Source organism: Chiloscyllium plagiosum, chromosome 35, assembly GCF_004010195.1.
Source record: "Chiloscyllium plagiosum isolate BGI_BamShark_2017 chromosome 35, ASM401019v2, whole genome shotgun sequence".
NCBI lineage: Eukaryota > Metazoa > Chordata > Chondrichthyes > Orectolobiformes > Hemiscylliidae > Chiloscyllium > Chiloscyllium plagiosum.
In genome coordinates this window covers 152026-157482 of record NC_057744.1, presented here as the reverse complement: position 1 = coordinate 157482, position 5457 = coordinate 152026, and the positions used below count along the sequence as shown (strand labels likewise).

Here is a 5457-nt window from a genome sequence, read left to right as displayed (position 1 = left end):
CTGGAATGAGCTGCCAGAGGAAGTGGTGGAGGCTGGTACAATTGCAACATTTAAGAGGCATTTGGATGGGTAAATGAATAGGAAGGGTTTGGAGGGATATGAGCCGGGTGCTGGCAGATGGGACTAGATTGGGTTGGGATATCTGGTCGGCATGGACGGGTTGGACTGAAGGGTCTGTTTCCATGCTGTATATCTCTATGACTCTATGACTCCATAATTCATTTCTTTGGTCCATTTCTCCCCCTGTCCACAGCCTCAGCCTGTCAGAATTGTGTACCCAAGGATTTCGGGGGAATAGCTGGGGTTGTCATTGCAAGTCTCACCTTCACCATCTTGATCGCCGTTGCTGTTTATTCTGTATCAGCACAGGACAAAACGTGGAGTCACCAAGGTGAGTGGGCTTGGTGTGGAGTCAACAATCTGATGACAGCATGACAGTCTTTCCCACAGTTATGCAATGAGTCCCTGGGGTCAGGAGCTGAGGAGGGAGTCACTGGGACTGGGAGAGGTGGGTCACGGGGGCCCCAACTGTCCTCAGGTCAAGAATAAGTTCAGTCCTCAAGGAAAGCCTGCTCTCTGTTTTCAACTATGTTCTAGACACTCATGTACTCTCTGTCGAAACATGGAGGAACATCTTAAACAGGAGATAATGCAGAGGAACTGTGGATTCACACATAACTTTGTGATTTGCGTTCCTTCCATGATGTTCCAGGCTGCACTTGATCACAGACTGATCAGTACACTAATAAATCCAATCAGACATTCAGCAGAAATGACTCCATCCAGGGAGTGGTGATAGCTGTCAAATATGTTCCCTCAAAAATAAAAACAAAGATTCTGAGGAGGGAGGGTGAGCAGCCAGAAATCGTGGTACATATTGGCACCAATGATATAGCCAGGAAAGGGACTGAGGATCTGAAAAGTGACCACAGAGAGTTCAGTTGGAAGCTGAAGAGCAGGACAAGCAGAGTAATGATCTCAGGTTTGCTACCGGTGCCACGAGATAGTGAGGTCAGGAACAGTCAGTGAATGCACCTTAACACGTGGCTGTGAGGCTGGTGCAGGAGGGAGGGCTTCAGATACCTAGACCATTGGGATACCTTCTGGGGAAGGTGGGACCTGTACATGAAGGACGGGTTGCACCTGAACTGGAGGGGCACAAATGTCCTGGGTGGGAGATTTGCTCGTGTGGTTCGGGAGGGTTTGGCAGGGGGGTAGGAACCAGAGCTCCACATCTGAGAGGGGGTAGTTGTAGATGGGGCAGCGACAGGATGTAGTGAATCTATCAGGAAGGTTTTTCATGTGATGAAACAAAGGGATCGGTTAAAGTGTGTCTGTTTTAACACAAGGAGTATCAGAAATAAGAGGGACGAACTTAGAGCATGGATCAGTACTTGGGGCTACGATGTTGTGGCCATAGCGGAGACGTGGGTTTCACTGGGGCAGGAATGGTTACTTGATGTTCCAGGGTTTAGAACATTTCAAAAGAACAGGGAGGGTGGAAAAAGAGGAGGGGGTGTAGCATTGCTAATCAGAGAGTGCATCACAGCTACAGAAACAAAGGTTGTTGAGGAAGGTTTATCTACTGAGTCAGTATAGAGGTGGGAGTTAGGAACAGCCAGGGAACAGCTACTGCATTGGGGGGTTTCTATAAACCCCCTAATAGCAGTAGGGAGATTGAAGATCTCATAGGCGGGCAGATTTTGGAAAAATGCAGACGTAGCAGGGTTATTGTTATGGGTGACTTCAACTTTCCCAAAATTGACTGGAACCTCCTTAGTGCAGATGGTTTGGATGGAGCCGTTTTTGTCAGGTGTGTACAGGAGGGTTTCCTTACTCAGTATGTAGACAGACCGATGAGGGGAGAGGCCATTTTGGATTTGGTGCTCGGCAATGAGCCAAGGCAGGTGTCAGATAGAACATAGAACAATACAGAGCAGAACAGGCCCTTCGGCCCTCGATGTTGCGCTGACCTGTGGACTTTTCTCAGCTCGTCCCCCTACACTATCCCAAAATCATCCATGTGCTTATCTAATGATTGTTTAAATCTCCCTAACGTGGCTGAATTGACTCCATTAGCAGGTAGTGCATTCCACACCCTTACCACTCTCTGCATAAAGAACCTGCCTCTGGCATCTGTCTTAAATCTATCACCCCTCAATTTGTAGTTATACCCTCTTGTACACGCTGATGTCATCATCCTAGGAAAAAGACTTTCACTGTCTACCCTATCTAATCCTCTGATCATCTTGTATGTCTCTATCAAATCCCCTCTTAGCCTTCTTCTTGCCAATTAGAACAGGTTCAAGTCCCTCAGCCTTTCCTCATAAGACCTTCCCTCCAGACCAGGTAACATCCTGGTAAATCTCCTCTGCATCTTTTCCAATGCTTTTATCCTTCACAAAATATGGGGACCAGAACTGTACACAATATTCCAAGTGTGGCTGCACCAGCGTTTTGTATAGGTGCAGTATGATATTGCAGCTCTGGAACTCAATCCCTCTACCAATGAAACCTAACACACCGTATGCCACCTTAACAGCACTATCCACCTGGGTGGCAACTTTTTAGGGATCTATGTACACGGACTCCTAGATCCCTCTGCACATCCACACTACCAAGAATCTTTCTGTTGACCCCGTACTCTGCCTTCCTGTTATTCTTCCCAAAGTGCATCATCTCACATTTAGCTGCATTGAACTCTATTTGCCACCTCTCAGCCCAATTCTGCAGTTTATCCAAGTCCCCCTGCAACCTGCAACATTCTTCCAAATTGTCCACTACTCCACCGACTTTAGTGTCGTCTGCAAATTTACTAACCCATCCACCTAACCCATCCACCTATCCACCTAAGTCAGATCCTTGTGGCACACCACTAGTAACTGGACTCCAGGATGAATATTTTCCATCAACCACCACTGGCTGCCTTCTTTCAGAAAGCCAGTTTCTAATCCAAACTGCTAAATCGCCCTCAATCCCATTTTCTCCTGGTGTCCAATTCTGAGTGACCTATTTCAGGAAGGATCTTGAAGAAAGGGTGTGGAGGAGATTGATGAGAACAGTCTGAGGGATGAGGGACTCTGTCATTGAGAGAGCATTTTCTCCAACAGCCTACCATGTGGAACCTTATCAAAGGCTTTACTGAAGTCCATGTATACCACATCAACTGCCCTACCCTCATCTACATGCTTGGTCACCTTCTCAAAAAACTCAATGGGGTTTGTGAGACACGACCTGCCCTTGACGAAATCATGTTGACTATCTGAAATCAAATTGTTCCTTACTAGATGATTGTAAATCTTATGTCTTATAATCCTTTCTAAAACCCTTTCTACAACAGAAGTAAGGCTCACTGGTCTATAACCCAATCAATGTTTTGAGTCCAAACACTGGATTGGAGCATTAACTCTGTTTCTCTCTCCAATGATGATGCCAGACCTGCTGAGTTTCTCCAGCAATTTCTGTGTCTGTTTAAAGTTCCAGTATCAACAGGATTTGCTTTAAACTCCTGATGTGGGACTGTTTGTGTGAATGGAATCAATGTGTTTGAATGATAGCTGGATAAATGAGAGACAGAGAAAGGAATAAATTGATAGGCTGAAAAAGGAGCAGGAGGTTCAGGTGGAGTGGAAATTCCAGCACAGATCCCATTGGCCAAATTAAAAATGAAGTTATCAGCAGTGTGACCAGTTGGCCCTTTGAGCCAGCGCTGTTGCATGGGAGGCCTGTTTGAATAGTTTCTCTGCCCCTCGTCATTATCCACAGTCACGCTGCCTATTCCTTTGGAAGTTGTAATTGAATCTCGCAATCAGGCAGCACATTCCAGATCTGAAGAATTCACTCTATTAAAGAAAAACTCTTCTCATCTCTCCTTCTCATTCCTATGTTTCTCTGGTAACTCACCTTCCTGCACTGGATATAGTTCCTACTGGTCCTGTCAAAAGCCCTTCATGATCGAACATGTCAGTTAAATCTCCACGTCCCCCTCTCTACTCTGATGAGACTGGTCCCTGTTTCTCCAGCCTCTCTCTTAATGACAGAGTCCCTCATCCCTCAGACTGTTCTCATCAATCTCCTCCACACCCTTTCTTCAAGATCCTTCCTGAAATAGGTCACTCAGAATTGGACACCAGCTCCAGCTGAAGTCACATCAATGTTTACAAACGTTTATAAAACAACAGCATGTTGTATTTATATGGCTTCTTTAACACAATAAAACATTCCAGAGTGTTTCATAGAGTCATACAGCACAGGGAAAAGTGAGGTCTGCAGATGCTGGAGATCAGAGTCGAGAGTGTGGTGCTGGAAAAGCACAGCAGGTCAGGCAGCATCCGAGGAGCAGGAGAATCAGCATTTCGGGCATAAGCCCTTCATCAGGAATGAGCACATTCAGCACAGCAACAGACCCTTCAATAAACTGGTCCATGCCAACCAAATTTGCCGAACTAAACTAGACTCACTTGCCTTCACCTAGTCATATCCCTCTAAACCTTCCCCATTCATGTACCTATCCAAGTGTGTTTTCGGTGTTGTAACCGTACTGCATTGACACTTCCTCTGGCAGTTCATTCACAAAGCACCGTCTGTGTGAAAGAGTCACCCTTCAGGTCCCCTTGAAATCTTTCTCACCTCACCTTAAAAATATTCCCATAGTTTTGAACTACTCAACTCTAGGGAAAAGACATTGCTATTACTTTATCAATACGAAAGCAGGACGAACAGAGTAGTGTTCTCTAGTTTACTACCGGTGCCACGAGATAGCGAGGTGAGGAACAGGGAGCGGGCGCAGCTTAACACGTGGCTGTACAGCTGGTGTAGGAGGGAGGGCTTCAGATATGTAGATAATTGGGAACCTTCTGGGGAAGGTGGGACCTGTACATGAAGCACCTGAACTGGAAGGGGACCAATGTCCTGGGTGGAAGGTTTGCTCGAGTAGTTCGAGAGGGTTTAAACTACTCTGGCAGGGGGGTGGGAACCTGAGCTGTGTACCGGAGGTGAGAGTTGATGCAGATGAGGCAATAGCAAGAGGTAGACCAGCTAGTGGGAAGGAATTTCCTGGCAAGGAACCAAGGGATCAGTTGTCGTGTGTTTGCTTTAACGCAAGGAGTATCAGGAATAAAAGTGATGAGCTTAGAGCATGGATCAGTATTTAGAGCATTTAAAAAGAATAGGGAGGGGGGAAAAAGAGGAGGGGGTGTAGCACTACTAATCAGAGAGGGTATCACAGCTACAGAAGCTTCCATTGTCGAGGAAGATCTGCCCACCGAGTCAGTATGGGTGGAAATTAGGAACAGCAAGGGAGCAGTCACCTCGTTAGGGGTTTACCACAGGCCCCCCAATAGCAACAGGGAGATTGAAGAAAGCATCGGTCGGCAGATTTTGGAAAAGTGCGGACGTAGTAGGGTTGTTGTAATGGGTGACTTTAACTTTCCCAATATTGATTGGAACCTCCTTCGA

General features: G+C 46.3%; 1 long non-coding RNA gene across 1 annotated transcript in view; it reads left to right on the top strand.

Annotated features, from left to right (window-relative positions):
- LOC122540562 overlaps positions 1–5457 on the top strand; it is a 23540-nt gene that overhangs the window by 13836 nt on the left and 4247 nt on the right. The window contains exon 3 of the long non-coding RNA XR_006309349.1: positions 254–391. This is a non-coding gene — a long non-coding RNA (uncharacterized LOC122540562). The remainder of the gene's footprint in view (positions 1–253; positions 392–5457) is intronic.